The sequence below is a fragment of the Curcuma longa genome, chromosome 3 (genome assembly GCF_044706935.1).
Source record: "Curcuma longa cultivar G26 ecotype Majalengka, Jawa Barat chromosome 3, ITB_CL_G26_1.1, whole genome shotgun sequence".
NCBI lineage: Eukaryota > Viridiplantae > Streptophyta > Magnoliopsida > Zingiberales > Zingiberaceae > Curcuma > Curcuma longa.
In genome coordinates this window covers 20,092,266-20,113,413 of record NC_133863.1, presented here as the reverse complement: position 1 = coordinate 20,113,413, position 21,148 = coordinate 20,092,266, and the positions used below count along the sequence as shown (strand labels likewise).

Sequence of the window (21,148 nt, the reverse complement as noted above, 5' to 3'; positions counted from 1 at the left end):
AACAAATCAATGGAAATTCATGTAAAGAATTTTTGATGGAGTGAACTGAGTTCGAATTGCAAGGGAAATTGCATGGATATTAGCATTATCAATCAAGCTTCATGATGGAAAAAGAATGGATGAAAAACAGCGAGAAAGTGGGGAGAAAAAGGAAAGTATCATTTTCATTTTAAATGGTTTTTGGAAATTGATTGTGCCATTGATACATTGAAATTACGGTTTCATGTGCTGTGAATTTTTATGGCTGATGATTGGTTGCTATTTCTTAGCTCTTGTGAAACTTAAATGTGAAGGAATTGGGCTTGTTTTCGAAGGGAAACAAAAGATGACACATTTGGTGGATTTTGAGCAAAATGAAGAAAGGAAGTGGAGAATGTATCAAGGAGAGGAATTGCAAGGGTTTAGATCAGAATTTTTTCATAGATTTGAAGAGCAAACAGAAACAAATGTGTTACAAAAGAAATGAATTAGAAAAGAGGGCAAGAAGTCATTGATTAGCATTTAGTTGTATCCATATCTACCACTATCACTCATTTCCTTTCAAGCACTTTTCTTTGAAATTTTCTTTCTACAAAATTTGCATTTCATTTATTTCAGTTCATGATTTCTCTACATCTTCAATAAACCTTAATATTTGTGGATTCCAATTCAAGAATGCTAGTGGAGAGTAGATAGCAAGCAAGCCTATGGAAAGCATGAAACATGAGTGCTTGAGTGAGCTCCACTCTACATTGATCATGACTTAGCATTTAGGATGAGAGCCACTAAAATTATTTACTGACCTTGTGAGCATTAGTGTGATACATTTATCTCAATTAATCATGAAGGATGAAATTTGCTAGGTGGTTAGCCAAGAACAAAGGTCTAATTCATGGCTTGGATTGTTGATACTTAATAATCCTAGATAACTTTCTTTCAATAGTTTTCTAATTATGATTGAGGATGATCTAGGGGGGTACGATAGTAGGAGTTTTTCTTAGTTTTATTATTTTGGCTTGAGCGGGACGCTCAAGGGTAAGTGTGGGGGAATTTGATGAGTCAAGGTTTCTATGCATTTTTTAATCAATTCAATTCTGGATTTTTACCTGAAAATAATTATTAAATGAATTAATTTGATTATATTTGTGTCATGTGGTATAATTGAAGGTTTGATTATAATTTCTATGATTTAATGGCAAATTTTACATTAATTGAGTTTATTTGATTTTAGGGCTCAAATCGGGTCAAGTTCGAGTTCAATCGCAATCAAATCGAGCTAATCTGCCCAAATTGACCAAGCCAACATGGAAGACATGACCTAGATCGAGCCCGATCAAGATCTCTCAAATTTTTGGAAGTCCTAAGCTGCCCTAAAGCCCTAGATCAAGTCCAGATCATCAAAATCAAAATGGACGGCCAGGATTTCATGATTAATCAGGGATTTGCTATTTAAACGAAGCTTGATGGATGAACAGGGCGCGGCGCTACTGTTCTTCGTTCCCGACGCGCGATCCCCTGTTGAGCGACGTACCAAACGGCGGCCCCCCTCCTTCCCAAATCTCTTCCATTGCGTTCCTTGATCCACGAGGAGTCCAAAGCCGGTTCGTTGGGAAAAATCCAGCAGCTGGAGAGCGCGCGACGGCGAGGGTTTCACCGGCGGCGTTTTTCTCTGTTTCGGCTTGTTCCGGCAATTCACCGTGAAATCCGAAGCCACCAACTGACGAGGGGTTCTCTGAGGTTCGGCGAGCACTCCGGAATTGTCACAGAATTGATTGGAGCAAGAAGAAGAGAGAAATCCAATTTTTGCAGCTTCAAGAAGCCACGGCCGAGACTCTGTTTGCACCGCAGAGGGTTTCTTCGGGGCAATTCAGGGTTCGGCTGCGAGCAACATACCATCGACCATCTTGAAGATTCCAAAGGGATTGTTGAAGCCCACGTTGTTGGATTCAGCGGTTTGTTTGACACCAAATCAAAGAAGCAAACGAAGAAGAATTGAGGGACGAGTTTCTGATTTCGGCAGTTCTGATAGTTTGATTTCTGAATTTTGTTACTGAAATTCATTAAGTTGTTTGATCCAATTTGTTTCAATAATACTTGAATTCCTGTTGGTTGATTGATTTTTCGGTAATTGTTTGATGATAGATTTGTGTTAGAGATCTCGGGAGCTTAGTCTTAACCCTCTTTTCTCTGAAATCAGTTCTGAAACTGGGAACACGTCACTGTTCCGTGCCATTCTTGTTCCCTTGTATTAGTTTGATGAGTTGAGTAGGTTAACAGGTGGACTGGATGTTAGTTGATTTAGGTTGGATAGTTACATTGCATAATTGTCTTGCTAGTTAGGTTTGTTGCTTTTAAATTAAATTACATGCTTTAGCCTAGTTTCTTTCTTTTATAGCTTCATCAATGACAATTTTGTTATTTGTTGATTTCATTGCCCTTGTTAGATTTTTTATAGATTAGCTTGATACTTTGATTCAATAGTTAGCTCTAGGTTGGCAAACTTGCATTTTTATTCCAATTGTTGATTTTCAATTACATTTCCTTGAAAAACACCAAAACCCCATTTTTATAAGAAAACCCCAAAAATAACGACACGTAAGCTCGAATCAGACAAGTTTCTACTAGTCCTTGGAAAAATACGACTCGTGGCCCCTGTATTACATTTGCTTGTATTTCTTGTGGGTTTTCGATAATATAAATTCTAATTTGCAACCCTACTCGTGACACATAGCAATTAAGGGTTATCAAACATCCTCAACTACATGTTATCATCTACAGCTTGATCCTGAACATCCTTTGCTTGCTCAAGAAAAGATAGTGATAAAGTTCTGTGTAATTTGATCATCAATTTACTCTATAGTAATTACTAGTCAATCAGTTGATAATAGATGTTCTCCTAAATCTGATGAAATTAAATCAACTTTTATTTTTGATGAAGATAGTTGTCCAATCATCTTTATTTTTTCTATTCGTGAGGCTACCACTTCCATCGGCATATTCTTGGAAGCACATGGTTCTTATATGACTCCATGATTCTGACATGTTCACTCATCCACCAAACCTGCAATACAATAAGAATGGTTATAAATTTTGAATGAATGACATACATCAATGAAGTTACAATAGAATTTATCAACTTATAGTAAGTAGTTGTGCAAATCCTTTCAACATTGGAGTTTGATTTCCCTTAAGACTCTTTAGTTTGGGCCTCTGTGAGAGCATCACACCAATGACCTCCATTTGTAGGGTCATAGTCATTAAAGTCATCTACACAATCAATTAGCGATAATACTGGTAATCTACATATATTACTAGTAATAGAAAATAATACTCAAATAAAAAATACAAAATAAAAAGTTGACAAAATAGAAGATCAGATTTAGGCGATGGTTGTTTGCTGATGTTGATTAATTTGTTCTCTAGTTCCTTCTTTGAACAATCCTGATCTATGAAATGTTGAAGGTAGAGTGGGGTGGAGTCGACATCAAAATGTAAAGGAACTTCATCATCACATTCTCGAAGTCCTAGAAAGAGTACAATATCTTTTCTTGTGAATCAAATCATTTGATTTTGAAAGGTGAAATATTTAGTTTGATAGTCTCAATTGTTAAACATATTTTGTACAAGGCCTGATGTTTTCATTATTCGATATGTCTAGGACCTAGGCAAATGAGCTTCTACTTATCAACTGCATCAATCGGACATTTAGTTGTATTGATGATACAAAGAAGTTAAACTAGAGAACATTACTTTTCCATTGTACTTTCTTACGATATGCACGAGAAGTAGAAAACTTCATGGGAGGTTGAAGCAATGGATGTCATTTAATTTTATAAAATAAATACTTAATATCTTAGTGATACATTATAATATTAGTTTTGAACAATAAAATGATATATCGACTAGTTGTGTTAAGGATAGTATGTTGTAACAACTACAAAATCGTAGATACTACAATGTTCTAGTCTTAGCATATTGTAGCAATTACAATTTTGTAGCTGCTACAACGTACTTAGACCACAAACTAGAACGTTATAATAATTACGATTTTATAGTTGCTACAATATTCTATTTGCTGCAACAATGACAGTTGGATGCCTACTATAGAGGAGAAGATGTTCTGGCACTCGAATGAGAACTGAATTGACATTAAAATCTAAACTCTAAATATATACTAGGAGAAAAGTCCAACTGAACTTCAAACCCAAAATATTGAAATATATATGACAGAGAGGAAGTGACGCAGTGGATAACTATTGATTCCATTGATTTACACATGAATATCAAAAATAATCTTCTAAACCCTATTGATTTAGCAGAAACCATGAAATAGACAAACAAACTCGTCATTTGGGAAGAAACGATATGAATCTTCTAAACCTTGTTGATTCAGCAGAATACCATAAAATAGGCAATCAAACTTGTCGTTTGAGAAGAAACGACACAACTACAAATATTCTAGATTAAAACTAAAAATCCTAAAACAACTAAACATGTATTTAACTAGACTTAAGACTCTAACATTACAAAGATGAAACTCAAAATCCTAACTTGAAAAAAATAATAAAAAAACTAAATTGCTCTTTTGTTCCCACATCATTTTCTTCATAGAGGAGAAAATTCAGCCTCGAATTGTAAGTCATATCATCATCAGAAGCGTTGTTGACGTATTACTATTTTCTTAATGTGATGCAGCGAAAAATAATTGAATCTATTGATTCATGCATGAATATCAAAAATAATCTTCTACAACTTATCAATTCATCAGAATATCAAGAAATAGAAAAGCAATTCATCGTTCCCAAAGAAGAAGACGGTGGCTGACTCCCCAAGATCAACCTCACTCTGATACCAACTGACGCATCGGATAACTATTGATTCCGTTGATCGAACATGAATATCGGAAACAATGATGCAATGAATAACTATTGAATTCGTTGATTTGTGCATAAATATCAGAAACAATTTTCTATAATCTATTTGAATAATATAATGAGATAGACAACTAAACTTGATGTTTAGGAAGAAACGACCACTACAAATATTATTGATCAAAAATTAAAAATTCTAAAATAACTAAATATATATTTAAATAGACTCAAGACTTTAACATTGCATAGATGAAAATACTCTCAAAATTCTAATTTGATAAAAATAATAAAAAGACTAAATTGCTTTTTTGTTCCCGCATCAGGAAGCTTAGGAGACAGTCCATAGGTGATATGGTGGAGTTGATCAGTAAAGGTTGAATGAGGGGTTTCGGAGGAGGAGGGTTTGAAATGTTTGGGTTTTTTGAGAATCATAAAATACTAAATGTATTGAATTTTTTTTCCATCCCGCCCAACTAGTTCTAAAATCTTAAATCCCCACCAGCCCAACTGAATTAGCGTTTCAACGTGAATCGGACTGCAAATTAATCAAACTCGATCGGACAATGAATTAGGAATAGAAGCGTAAATGTATAAGCAGGTGGAACGTGTTTTTGATAACAAATCAAAAGATATATTTTTTATGATTTGATCTATAACCTTATCTTTCTTTTTTTTTTATCCATTAATTTTTAAGTCGTTCTATTAGTATCCGCCGCCCTCACCCTCCCGTACGTGTCCGGTGTCACTTTCTATAAGGCTTGTGACAGCTGCATGCCCAATAAGATTTGAAGCCTGTAGCTCCACTGGTGGATTGACCATCGCTGCACTCCTCAAAGACAGCATGAAGGCAGGAAGAAGCGTTGACCAGTTTAGTTCCAGCTTCCTCCCCTCTTTTGTTGTTGTTTATAGCTAGGAAAAAGGAAGAAGGAGCGGCCGCAGGACAGCTAGTTCTCTCTGACCACGCAGCGAAAGGAAAGGCCTGGCTTTGGCCGGAACCATCCACAGCGAGGGAGACTTTTTGCCTTGCCTTTTGAATGTATTGAAGAAGCAATTAACTACTCAAAAGGCGTGGCGTGGCGTTGCGTATGGGCGAGGGCTGGGAACGTCGATGAGGCCGTGTCTGATTCAGTGAACCTGTTGCTTTCCCAGAGTGACAGTGTTCCTGGTCGTACTGTGGGCGACTATTTTGACAGCAAAAGCCGCAGCTGGTTTCAGGTTTTGCCATGTATTTTATGTTCGGAAATTTGTTCATGTGCAGCACCAGGTCACTAGTGGAGGTCGTTATTGTAGTCCGGAAAAGGAATCGTTTTGGAGATTCATGGAGGAGGCCTTTGGCTTCGGATTTGACTTTGACTTTGAGATTAAATAAATTAGGTTGAATTAAGTTTTGTATTGTTTAAAAATATTATCTTTGTTATTTGATGACTTACTCATTATGTTATAATATATGAATTTATATTATTAGAGAATAAATCAATTAAGTGATTAATTAATATTAATTATGAATTTATGTTATTAAATAAGAGTTTATAAGTATAAAACTCATTAATCTGTTCTGTTATTAATAATGAACTGATACGATTCATTACTATATATAGATGTAGTCTCCGTAAGATTGAGTAATTCGAGAACCTTTTGTTTCCCATTGATGAGGAGAGTATTACATCGTCACCCAAATCCCTAAGGAAGATCCACGCCTATTGCTTCTTTGCAAGATCACCAAATTATATGGAGGACACAAAGACAATGACAATTCCACTACATTTAGGTTAATCATTTTTAATTTTGTGTGATTTAATTTTCGCTATAATTTCGATGTTACTAGATCCTGTATATATTTTTTATTTATTGAGTTCATATGGTTTAAGCATCCATGATTTAAAAATGTCACGACCCGAGAGATAGCCGTCCGAAAAATTTCGACAGCACCTCCCCAGTATCGCTGACAATTCCCTGAATACAAACATGAATATACTCGGCCACATGCGGCCGGACATATGGACTACACGTCCAATCATACCCACACAAGTAAACATAACACAGATAATGAAAGAACCTATAAGGCCCACACGGCCACATGCAATCAACCCAACACATGTACTAAAAATATGCGTAAGCGGAAATATGACAAGTACAACTTATGAAATCACGAGAAAGTCGAAAAACCGTATATACGAAAATCCACATGAGATGAAAAATCATGCAACGGAAAACACGACCAGCACTACATCAGTGTATATAATCTGTCTACAACCATACCGAATGTAATGAATGCTAATACAACCATATCGAACTACTACTAAAATGAATAACTTAAATCTACCAATTCTTCTGATGTGAGATGGCGCAGCTGGCAGATCCCTGGCATCATCTGTAAGCTCCTACCTGGTACCTGGGAAGACAGAAAAATCCCAGGGTCCAAAGGGGTGAGTACAAAATACTCAGTGGGTAATATAGAAAGATAGTGCATGACAAATAAATAAAGATAATAAAGATACATACCAAATTCAGCAAGATATCAGAAATAACTCTGCAGGTAGTAAGCAACTAGAATAGTCTCATGTAATGCATCATATGAATGACATGTCAAACAAAATGCAACAATCAAGAATCAAACAGATAAACAATCAAAATGCAGGATCAGTGCGGTCCAATACATATATATAACATGCACATGATATGCGTATGCATGATGCAACTGCCCCACACGCTACAGCACTCGTGCAAGCATCTGAGACTGGGTATGGCCGGCATCGGGGGATCAGTACTCCGCGCCCTACAACAAAGTAGTCCGGTGATCCAAATCGAGGGATCAGTGCTCCGCGTCCGGTGATCCCATATCCTATGGCCGATATCTGTCCTCTAATACTCTCCGAGTACCACCCCTAACCGGTGTCGGGATCAGATCATCGACTCGGCTGCGTACACTGCCATACAGCCATCGACTGCGTACACTGCCATACAGTCGCCATCAATATGATGGAAGTAGGGGTCATAACCACCTATATCAATATACTACTAAAGGCCAACTATAGACACGATAGACCCACATCATTGGGATTTACAATCGTTATCAGGCGTCATGATGAGATGTTCATTTCATAGTCATTAGCACCTACCAGGCTAATCAATAAGTGTAGGTATAGGTCATAATGATCTCAAGTATCATAAGGAAAGAACTATAACAATAATGATCACAAATGTCATATCCAGAGTAGAAACACAGCCAGGAATATTAATCCAAGGTCAACGGAAATAAGGTCAAGCATGATATGAACATGAGTATCATAAGAGTCAAATTCACATTTAAGAATAGGAAAGTGATCCAGAACTAAGCAACGACAATAGAGAATAAAAACATGCACTGTAAATAGAAAGGAACTGTATTGACCAAATACAGTAAATCACCCACCTGATTGACGAATCGTCTCAATAACAATCTCTCCGTATCAATCAAAGTCCCTGAAATTTACAATTACAACACTGCTAAGCATACTATTATGTAAAGGTCAATCCAAAAAATCCTAATGGATTCTAAGGTGTTATAACTCAATTAACCCTACTATTCTTTTTGGTTTACCACTGTATCTCAATTAATTTGACATCAATCATTTCACCTACTTAAATTTGATTAACACTTGTTAATTTGAATCATGCTAAGGACTAATTGAGATCCAATAACCCATCCAAACAACTCTAACCAAAACACATTCTTCACATCCCTCTTTAATTGCATTTTCATCATCTATTAATCTGATTAAGACTTCAATTAATCCCTCAAAGTAAATACTCAATTAATAAACCTATCTAATTATCAAATACATAGATTAACCCTAACTATTAATTTGATCAATTAACTACTCATAAATGTTAAACTGATTACCAATCCAACTAAACTAGTTTGATTATCTTAATCACATACCATTTGTTTAAGCCCTAAATCAATTTAACTACTCAATAACCATTACTATTTACCGTGGCCGGTGGCAGGGCTTCTTCGGGCAGGCGGAATCGAGCAGGGAACGGCATCGCTGCTGGTCTTTCCACGCGACGGCGGCGAGTGGTGTCGGCAGCGAAGGGCAGAGGTGCGGCGGTGGCAAGGCGGCAGAGGAGAAGAAGAAGAGAGGCGGAAGAAGGCGCGAGGAAAGGGAAGAGGGCTACGGCGTCGGGTTCGTGAGGGAAAAAGAGGGCTACGGCGCTGTTTTAATAGGGAATGCATAGTAATCTAGCCCGATTAAATCTAAACCACTGCCGTTAACTAAGTTTCTTAACGGCTAAACCCAATTAAAAACCTAAGGTTTATTAAAACGATTGAACCGGTTACTGTAGCGAACCGGGTTCGACTTTGGTCTACTTGGTTCACTAATCAAACGACCTTTGATTTGACCCAAACCAGTTTCGTTGGATTCGTCTTCGCGAGACGAACCTTTTCATCTGGTTTATTTTGTCAAAACCTCTTCCAGTACAAACCAAACCAACTTGGTTCAGTTTGGTTCAATCTAACTAACCAAACCCTTAAATTTGGTCCAAACAAGTTTTGTTTGATTCTTCTCCGCAAGACGAATTTTCTCATCGCGTCTGATTCGACAAAACTCTCATCCATCATGAATCCACTTAAACTGATCCAATTAAATACTTAGACTTTACTGGGTAATTTCTAACCCTAAAATTTTTAGGATATTACATTCTCCCCCACTAATAAAAATTTGGTCCCCAAATTTCCTATCTATCTACTATAGTGCTATAATTGTCATAAACAAGAATGAATATAAACTACTTGTATCTATCAGCAAATATACTGCCTAAAATGAACCCATACCCCGAGTGACCGATCCATCGGTCCGCTGCGCCTCCTCATGAGTGGTAGTATAGACGCGTCCAACCTCTATGCTGGACGACGGTGCAATAGGCTGAGAAGTAGAAGGCCTCCATTCTGTCGAAAACTGACTCTGAGGAGCTGGAAGTTGGGGCTGCTGCGCAGGTTGCATATATGCTTGAGGTACGACTGGTACGTACGGCTGTGTAGAATAACATGTCTCTGGACTAGTAGAATACTTGTAAAGCGGTAGGTGGAGCTGCATGATCTCTCCCCTGAAGCATATACATCTGTGGCTGGGGTGGTAGGGGTCGCTGCTGCTGCTGTGCACCGGGCCTCTGCGTCCTCTGAGATCGCTGCTGTGTAGGATGTCCTCCCGAAGGTGCACCAGTAGACTCCAACTGAGCCTTCAGAGTACAATCCCTGACCGTATGTCCCGGAAGTTTACAATAGAAAGCAGATAGACTGATCCAGTGGGCAATCACCTATCATATGACTACGTGATCCGCAGCGATTACACTTCCTATTCTGATCTCTCTGGCCCGAATATGAAGTACTACGGGACTGTCCTCTAGACGGCTGTTCAATCCTCTGTCGCTTCTGAGCAGTCGGCTGGGAGTCCTGACTCTTCGTCTTACCTTGTGCATTCGGCTTTCCAACCTCTTTCTCTTTCTCTCTAGATATTTGCTGCCGAGTTAATTCGATGGCTAGAGCCCGATCTAAGGCCTCTCTGTACGAGCTGATAGAAGACCCTGACATCCTGTCTCGAATGTATGCAGCGAGGCCCTGCATAAACTGGTCCATCCGATCCTCGTCCTGCGCCACCAGTTGGGGACAAAACTCTGAAAGTTTCTTAAATTCCGAGTTATATTCCGTAACTGATCTCTCTCCTTGCTTCAGACTCAAGAACTCCTGTCGGCGTGCCTTGCGAAAAGTTGCGGGGAAAAATTCTCTCTTGAATGCCTCTCTGAAAGAGGTCCATGTCACTCCCCGCTCTCCCAATACGATCTTCTGTGTCTTCCACCAAGTAAGAGCCTCATCTCGTAGATGATAAGTAGCCAATCCGACCTTCTCTGCGTCCGTACAATCCATATAGTCATAGGTATCTAGTAAGTTCTCCATCCACGATCGAGCCTTCCACGGATCATCTCCTCCGTGAAAGAGAGTGAAGCGTTCCTTGGCCGTCTTGGCCAAGGTCATGATACGGCTTTTGTCAGTCGAAGCAGATGTAGGCATAACGGGAGGAATCCTCTGAGCCTGAGGACTCTGCTCTCCAGTAGGGGCATCACGGTCTTGATCTTGTAATTCCCTCTCTTCCTCGATAATATCCGGCTCCTCGGACCTAGCAGGTTGTCTCGGCGGTCGACCACGTCCTCGGGGTGTAGGGGCCATAATATGTTGTATCTGTTATAAAACCAGTATAAATTCTAACAAACTAAAGAAATATACCAAAATACTTACAGATAATCGCCTGGAGATCTTTGCCATGCCATATCCATCTCACAACCTTTCGGTTACACGATACAAAGACAAATCCGAACCAAACTAGACCTAAGTTCAGACTAATGCAATGAAAATTCTAAACCTAAACACAACCTAATAAACCTACAATGAAATGCTACTTCTGAAAGACTACAGTTATGCACTAAATCCAACGGTAAATCCAGCATAAAGTCACGAATGCCACGAAATGCCAAAAGAAATGAACCTAAGCACGGAAGCGTGGGTTATGGGTTCACCACGCTTTCGCTGCGCCACTCTGATACCACTAAATTGGTATCAGATAGATTCCAAATGCAATAAAAATACGACAAATCCTGAAAGAATCGAAACGCTCTGATACCACTAAATTGGTATCAGATAAAGTTTACATGTCAAATCCCAATGAACCGAACTGCTCTGATACCATTAAATTGTCACGACCCGAGAGATAGCCGTCCGAAAAATTTCGACAGCACCTCCACTACAACAAAAATGACTTTCCGCAGCGCGCAAATATGCTATCCGCAGCGCACATCGCACGCTGCACAGTTGCAAGCTGTTAAAAGTCGTTAGGCATCCGCAGCGCGCAATGCACGCCGCGGATGATCGCATCCGCAGCGCACAATGCGCGCTGCGGATGTGAGCTTCCGCAGCACGCAATGCGCGCCGCGGATGTGATCATCCGTGGCGTGCATTGCGCGCTGCGAATGTGAGCTTCCACAGCGCGCAATGTACGCTGCGGATGTGATCAATCGTAGCGCGCAATGTGCGCTGTGGATAAAATAAAATAATTAAACCATTCAAATCACAATTATAAACTCAAAACTCAAATAATTAATAACATAAATACCACACACAAATACCATATAAAATTACACATTTATAATCCAACAATTATATATAACATTGACATCTGTTTTGATAAGCTTACAAGACTTTGTTATCTTGAACATAAAGAAAAACATAAAATACATGAGGTTATGTGTATATATGTGCTGATACTTAGCACATATATACTTGTTGACTGGAAGAGCTTTCTTGCTGATGAATCTATCCTTGTTGATGAATCTCTGCGAAAATACAAAATCTCTACGAAGGAACATCTTGCTGATGAATCTATCCTTGTTGACTGGAAGAGCTTTCTTCTTCCCCTTGCCCGTCTTGGGTATCTGTGATCAGGGTAAAAACCATAAGGAGCCATGCATGAAAAGAGATGATGAATTGTATGCATTTGTAAAGTTGCAATACCTCGATCCACATCTCCCTAACATTTTCGAGGACCATGTTGCAGTGGCGATCAAATGCTCTAACTTGACCAAGTAGTTTCTTGTTGTTCCTGCAATTACACTATCCATGCCAAATCAGACTAACTTGAAAAGATATGGCTAATAATATCTTAGTACCATTTCTTGCTATTCTGATCCTTTTGAAAATTTCATGCAAGTAATCAAAACAAAATTTGGTCATTTGATGCAAATTTTTTAGAAAATTTGGTTAAAAATTACCTTAGCATGATCAGGGATTTATGGGAAGTCAGATATGAAAATACAGAAAGAAATGTAAAGAAAACATACTCAGCATGTAAGACTGTTGTATCATCCAACAACACCTTCCACAGTTGGTGCTAAGAGCATTTTTTCAGGTTCAGGGAACTCGGAGCTTGCAGAGCAATTCATCTGATTCTTTTCTGTGTCTTTCTGGCATGGATCGACCAATAACTCATTTCTGTGGTTATCCATGGCATATTCTGTCAATAGGTCATGTGGGTTCTGATGTAACTCTAATTCAGCATCGGCAGAATTAGGTAAGTGAGAATCATTTCCTGGAAAGAAACAAAAAAAAAGAAGTCAATTCTATAGAAAGGACTAGCTTATTGGAAGGAGATTTATAAGACACAAACCACACGGCTCAAAGGAAGTCATTTTTGTGCAGCCTATTCTCTTCCTTCGGTGAGTTTGAAGGAATAGACTCTTCAACTGAAACTCCAGAAACATTTTGTGTTAAAGTTTCATCTCGTTGAGAGACTGCATTTGCTTCATTGACCTGTGGAGTAGAGGATATGATATCACTTTAAACTATGATTTCAAATTATCATGCTGATAACCAACATACAGGACAATACAAGAACCAAAGGTAATGATGGAGACCTTTATATATACAATTCTGTGAGAAACTTATCAGCAACTTTTGCTGTCACTACTAATCCTCTATGGCATACAAGATAGACAGACGAATTTGCTTACCTCAATTATATAAAACTCCTTCAAAAAGATATAATCAATGCGAGTTCGGAATAAGAAGATTGACAGCATATCAAAGAGCACACCAACTTCAGATTTATCATGCCTCAAGTAATTCAGAAAACACTTAACAAGCTGCTTGCTTTCCTTCACCTGCAAATCAAGAAGATTGATGCCCTTAAATATTAAGAAAAACTTATTACAAGCTCCATGTCTACCATGACTCTAGGATATAGTAAAAATAAAAAGAGAAGCTCCCTGTCTGCTGTAACTCAAAGATGGAGTAGACCATCTTCAATATCAGAATAAAATCTGTGATTGTTATAATTAACTGAAATAGAGGAGGCGGCGGCGGGGGATTGTCAATATCAGACTAATCTTAATCGATCCCAAAAGTCCCAACAGAAAACAAGAAGAAAAACAAAACCTAATCAACTTATCTGGTTTGCTCGCTGGCGAAGGAGGCGGCGGCCGTGAGTCTTCTGCATGCGGCGGTGAGCAAGGGTTTCCCCCGGGCCAACACCAAGAGGAGTAGGAGGCGAACCATGGGGCAATTGGGGCTTGGCAAGGAAGGGGAGGGGCGGCGGCGGCGGACTTGTGGCAAAAGAGGCGACAATGGCGGCTGTGTAGCGACAATCGAGCGGCAGCAAAGCTGTTGATCTTCAAGCGGCGGCGGCGTCACGTCTTCAGGTCGGAGGTGGAGGTGGCGTGCGGCAGCTGGCGGTGGAGAACTTCGGTTGCCGGCGGGACGCGATGGTGACGGCTAGGAGGGAACAGAGGAGGCGACGACTTGAGGGGAGAACTCGTGGCTTGCGAGGGAAGGGGAGGAGAGGAGGCGGCGGCGGGGGGTTTAGGGTAGAAGGGGCGCATGCGGCTAGCAAGGAAGGGAGAGGAGAAGTGGCACCGGGTTTTACAGGAATCGCGGTAGTGGAGCGGGGCGCGACGAGCACAGGATCGGGGAAGGAGATGTACATGGCGGCGCTTTAAGGATCCGAAGACCGCTTCTCTTCGGCTTGGGTTCGGGAGGAAAAGAAGAACGAACAACGAAGGACGCCGAACCTATTCACCGACCAAACCCTATTTGCCGTACATAAAAGTAATTTAAAATAATTTTTAAATAAAATAAAATTAATATAATTATGAAAGCATATTATATACGCTGTTATAATTTATAAATTTTTAACAGCGGACATTGTACGCTGTCAATATACATTTTTAACAGCGCACATTATGCGCGCTGTCAAAAATACTTTTAACAGCGCATAATGCTTAAGCTCTGGTTACCCGATGATGAAATAGAGTTCATTGACTTAGGGTTGGGATTCTATGTGGTAAAGTTTGTCAATAAAATGGACATGATTAAGGTCTTGACTGGAGGTCCATGGCGAATTCTTGGCCACTACATACTAGTTCAAAGAAGGAAACCCAAAAAAAAGCCTTCATGTGCTACATTTGGAATGTTTGCAGTATGGGTAAGGCTGCCTGAACTCCCGATAGAGTATTTCAATGCTGATGTTCTAATTAAAATTGGCAAGGCAATTGGGAATCCACTGCGTATTGATGCTAATACACATCTGGCTACTCGTGGAAAATTTGCCAGGATCTGTGTGGAGGTAGATCTCTCTAAGCCTCTTGTGCCTGTGGAAGGATCGATCACCATAATTTTATAAAAACGGCATGAAAACTTTGTAATCATGTATATAGAATTTTTGGAGATGATCCATCAGGAGTCGATTATTTTGCTCATAACAAAGAGGCTTGAGTTTGCCAGAGCGCCATAACGATCCTGATCGTCCAGTCAAAAATCCCCACGGGGTGTACACATGCAATTGAAGTATGCTTTTGGCAAAAGCCGTCATTTCATACCTCAAAGATCAAAATACATTCCCTTCTGATCTAGGAAAGAAATTTAACCTACGATCATCGTTGGGCAATGACTTCCAGGTTGGAACCCATCTAATACCCTTCTCTAACAACATGTCCTTTATCCACGGCATGTACATCGATATTATGCTATCGAAACAATAGTCCAGATAGACAAATATCGGTGACATAGCCGCTGTGCTATCCGGCTCGCGAATGATAGAATCAAGAGTGCTCTTATTAACTTTAGGAGCAAGCTTAATGATTCTACATAATGTGCGCTGTTAAATTATTTTAACAGCGCATAATGTGCGCTGTTAAAAGTATTTTTAACAGCGTATTATTGTTGCACGTTACGATTGATAAAAATATGATATTATCCGCAGCGCATTTTATTGGGCGAGCCGTCAAAGCAACTATTAACGGCACGCCTATGATGTGCGCTGCGGATGACGCGCTGCGGAAAGTCATTTTTGTTGTAGTGCTCCCCAGTATCACTGACAATTCCCTGAATACAAACATGAATATACTCGGCCACATGCGGTCGAACATATGGACTACACGTCCGATCATACCCACACAAGTAAACATAACAGTTAATGAACTCTACCTATAAGGCCCACACGGCCACATGCAATCAACACAACACATGTACTAAAAACCAGAATGCGTAAGCGGAAATATGACAAGTACAACTTATGAAATCACGAGGAAGTCAAAATCCGTAAATACGAAAATCCACATGAGATGAACATTCATGCAATGGAAAAATACGACCAAACTACATCAGTGTATATAATTTGTCTACAACCATACCGAATGTAATGAATGCTAATACAACCATATCGAACTACCACTAAAATGAATAACTTAAATCTACCAATTCTTCTGATGTGAGATGGTGCAGCTGGCAGATCCCTGGCATCATCTGTAAGCTCCTACCTGGTACCTGGGAAGACAGAAAAACCTCAGGGTCCAAAGGGGTGAGTACAAAATACTCAGTGGGTAATATAGAAAGATAGTACATGACAAATAAATAAAGATGATAAAGATACATACCAAATCTCAGCAAAATATCAGAAATAACTCTGCAGGTAGTAAGCAACTAGAATAGTCTCATGTAATGCATCATATGAATGATATGTCAAACAGAATGCAACAATCAAGAATCAAACAATAAACAACCAAAATGCAAGATCAATGCAGTCCAATACATATATATAACATGCACAAGATATGCATATGCATGATGCAACTACCCCACACGCTACAACACTCGTGCAAGCATCTGAGACTGGGTATGGCTGGCATCGGGGGATCAGTACTCCGCGCCCTACAACAAAGTAGTCCGGTGATCAAAATCGAGGGATCAGTCTGCGTCCGGTGATCCCATATCCTATGGTCGATATCTGTCCGCTAATACTCTCCGAGTACCACCCCTAACCGGTGTCGGGATCAGAACATCGACTTGGCTGCGTACACTGTTATACAGCCATCGACTGCGTACACTGCCATACAGTCGCCATCAATATGATGGAAGTAGGGGTCATAACCACCTATATCAATATACTACTAAAGGCCAACTATAGACACGATAGACCCACATCATTGGGATTTACAATCGTTATCAGGCGTCATGGTGAGATGTTTATTTCATAGTCATTAGCACTTACCAGGTTAATCAATAAGTGTAGGTATAGGTCATAATGATCTCAAGTATCATAAGGAAAGAACTATAACAATAATGATCACAAATGTCATATCCAGAGTAGAAGCACAACCAAGAATATTAATCCAAGGTCAACGAAAATAAGGTCAAGCATGATATGAACATGAGTATTATAAGAGTCAAATTCACATTTAAGAATAGGAAAGTGATCCAGAACTAAGCAACGACAATAGAGAATAAAAACATGCACTGTAAATAGAAAGGAACTGTATTGACCAAATACAGTAAATCACCCACCTGATTGACGAATCGTCACAATAACAATCTCTCCGTATCAATCAAAGTCCTGAAATTTACAATTACAATACTGCTAAGCATACTATTATGTAAAGGTCTATCCAAAAATCCTAATGGATTTTAAGGTGTTATAACTCAATTAACCCTACTATTCTTTTTGGTTTACCACTGTATCTCAATTAATTTGACATCAATCATTTCACCTACTTAAATTTGATTAACACTTGTTAATTTGAATCATGCTAAGGACTAATTGAGATCCAATAACCCATCCAAACAACTCTAACCAAAACACATTCTTCACATCCCTCTTTAATTGCATTTTCATCATCTATTAATCTGATTAAGACTTCAATTAATCCCTCAAATTAAATACTCAATTAATAAACCTATCTAATTATCAAATACACAGATTAACCCTAACTATTAATTTGATCAATTAACTACTCATAAATCATTCAACTTAATGAAGGGTTTACTAAGCTAATCAATCAATGAACTAATTAAAGGAATTAACTACCAATTATTAACTGTTAAACTGATTACCAATCCAATTAAACTAGTTTGATTATCTTAATCACATACCATTTGTTTAAGCCCTAAATCAATTTAACTACTCAATAACCATTACTATTTACCGTGGTCGGCGGTAGGGCTTCTTCGAGCCGGCGGAATCGAGCAGGGAACGACGTCGCTGTTGGTCTTTCCACACGACGGCGGCGAGTGGTGTCGGTAGCGAAGGGCAGAGGTGCGGCGGTGGCAAGGCAGTAGAGGAGAAGAAGAAGAGAGGCGGAAGAAGGCGCGAGGAAAGGGAAGAGGGCTACGGCCTCGGGTTCGTGAGGGAATAAGAGGGCTACGATGCTGTTTTAATAGGGATTGCACAGTAATCTAGCCCGATTTGGCTAAACCCAATTAAACCCTAAGGTTTATTAAAATAATTGAACCGGTTACTGTAGCGAACCGGGTTCGACTTTGGTTTGCTTGGTTCACTAATCAAACGACCTCGGATTTAACCCAAACCAGTTTCGATGGATTCGTCTTCGCGAGACGAACCTTTTCGTCTAGTTTATTTTGTCAAAACCTCTCCCAGTACAAACCAAATTAACTTGGTTCAGTTTGGTTCACTAACTAAACAACCTCAAATTTGGTTGAAACAAGTTTTGTTTGATTCGTCTCTGCAAGACGAATTTTCTCATCGCGTCTGGTTTGACAAAACTCTCATCCATCATGAATCCACTTAAACCGATCCAATTAAATATTTAGACTTTACTGGGTAATTTCTAACCCTAAAAATTTCTAGGATATTACATCACCAATCGAATGTCATGTCCAAATTAAGTTGTTTGATTTTGGATCAATTGGTGCATGACTACGTCCATCAATCGACTGGTGGTCTTAGGGTTGGGCATAAAAGGTTTTGTAATTGATTAGAGCACTCGATTGATTGTATCAATCGACTATCATATAACATCAATTGACTACTGTGTCCAAAGTTGAGCACTGAAGGTTTTTAAGTCAATTCATTCATTCGACTATTAACAATAGTCGAGTACAACAATCGATTGATTGTGATTAAGTCGAGAATAGTAGTCTTATCAATTGATAGTGCTCTATATCAATCCAATGTTAGGTTATCAATCAACTATTATTAGGGATCAGTTGATTATTTCTGTTCGATTTGGTTTCCTATGATTTTATTAAGTTTATTTACCCATATGTGACTAAATTGAACTAATAATATCACCAAAGTGAAAACTATTAAGTAGATTTAGTGTGTTTTATGTTAATAGATATATATCTATGCTAAAACTAATTGATCCAAAAAAATTACTTAGGCTAGATATATGTTTCTTAGATAACTCACATCTAAGGGATAAATTTGGTTAAATCATTCACATAATATGTCGGTTTAAAGGAAGACATATTACGTTGCTAATTAAGGTAATTGTGAGCTATGTAGGATCGATGATAATCGATAGGGGTGAATATTGATCGTTCTCTTTTCTTAACTTTATCGTGTTTGGTCTATCAGGGTTAGTAGTAGTGGAAATATAGATATAATAAAACAAAAACACAACACTAAGATTTTTTACTTGATTCACAACTCCAAGGTTTCTAGTCAAATGTCTATGTATGGGAGACGCTTGTCCACTAGCATATCTCCTTTCAGAAAAATTTCCAGAAGTGGAGAAGCCTCTTATAGTTTTAAGTACAAGCACAAAGAATATAAAATAAAGTACAACTTATAAATTAAATACAAACAAACTCTTTGAGTCGATGCAGACGCCCTAACTGTCACACACCCTTCTTGGAACTTATCCGATCGTAGAACTTTGAGTGTTGTTGCTTTCCTTCGAGAATAAAGATGAACAAAATATTGGATTGATGTTGAGCTCTGTTCCCAATGCCTTCTTTTATAGACCGGATTGGTTTACCGATCAGCCTTGATCGGTCTACTGATCTTGGGCAAACTTGATCCCTACGATCGAGTTCATCGTGATCTACGATCTCATCGAGTTTATCATTCTACCGATCCTTGGGATCAGTCTACCAATCCTTGCCACATCATCAATCTGAGTTTAGACCCAAACCTGATCAATTGAACCCGATCGGTCTATCGAACCAGCTTAGATTTAGTTTGACTCGAGTTTAGTCTAGTTCCCTTTGGAGTTTGGCTATGTTTGATTTGCATTTGTTTGCTTCCTTAGTCTTGTTTCCAACTCTAGGTTCCTACAAGACATGCATACAAGTACAAATAAGCAACCTAGTCTAATCCTATAAGTTTACATGACCGATTAGGCTTACCTAAATCTTATCATGTAAGTTTGATCAACTAGGTTTATCTCTTGCCTAGAGTTTACTCATCCAAGACTTTCACCACCTAGGGTTCACTCCCCTAGGATTCACAAACCTAATCATGTAAGTCTACCTAACCTACTAGACTTGTCTCACCACCTAAGGTTCACTCTCTTAGGATTTTTCCTTTGCCAAGCATCTGATCACCTTGACCTGCTTAGACTTGCTAGTCACTTCTCATCCTTACAAGACATCTAGTCACCTTGACCTATCTTGACTTTCCCTTGCTAACATTCGATTCTTTTTTAACTTGCTAGGTTTTTTCCTTGCCAAGCATCTGGGTCACACTTGACCTGCTTGGAGTTTTCCTTGCTAATTATATGGTCAACCTTTGACCTGACTAGATTTATCTTTGCTAGTCATCTAGTCAACCTTTACTTAACTAAACTTTAACTTTGTTAGACATTAGGTCAACCTTTACCTGACTAGACTTAGCTCATTTCTAAATATTAAATCTTGTTTAGATCAACCCTTGGTCAAACTTGATTAGATATAGGTATATTGTCAAACATCGAAACTTTGGAGGCTAATTGCACCAACAATCTCTCCCTTTTTGATATTTGACAATACTCTTAAGTTAGGCTTGGGTCTTAAGGGTAACTTAAGCTCTCTTCTCCCCCTTTATTATACATCAAAAGAAATTTTACCTAAGGTCTACCTTAAGCTTTGTACCAACAATTTTAATAGTTTTCCTATGATCAAAACTTTACCTTCTATCCTTTCTTGAAAGACCATAGTATTTAATCAAATTTCTTTTTAAAAACCTTTCAAAATTTTTTTAAAAAAAATTCTAACATTGTTCAAGGTTTTATATTTTTAAAACTTGATTTTCAAAATTTTTTAAGATAAAGAGTAATAATTTAAAAATACTTTTCCAAAGTAATATCCAAAGATTTTCAAAAAAAAACTTTTTCAAAATAATTTTTAAAACTAATTTTTAAAGCACATTTTAAAAAGAATTTTTAGCATAATTTTCAAAGTTTTCTAAAACCTTTTTCAAACTCTTTTTCAAATAATTTTTTGAAAAGTCCTTTTTAAATTTTGATCTTTAAAAAAAGACCTCTCCTTTAACTAG

At 38.5% G+C, this 21,148-nt stretch overlaps 1 pseudogene; it reads right to left on the bottom strand.

Annotated features, from left to right (window-relative positions):
• Nucleotides 1-9,893: 9,893 nt before the first annotated feature.
• On the bottom strand, nucleotides 9,894-11,058 carry LOC141823848 (uncharacterized; annotated as a pseudogene).
• Between the last annotated feature and the right edge of the window lie 10,090 nt (nucleotides 11,059-21,148).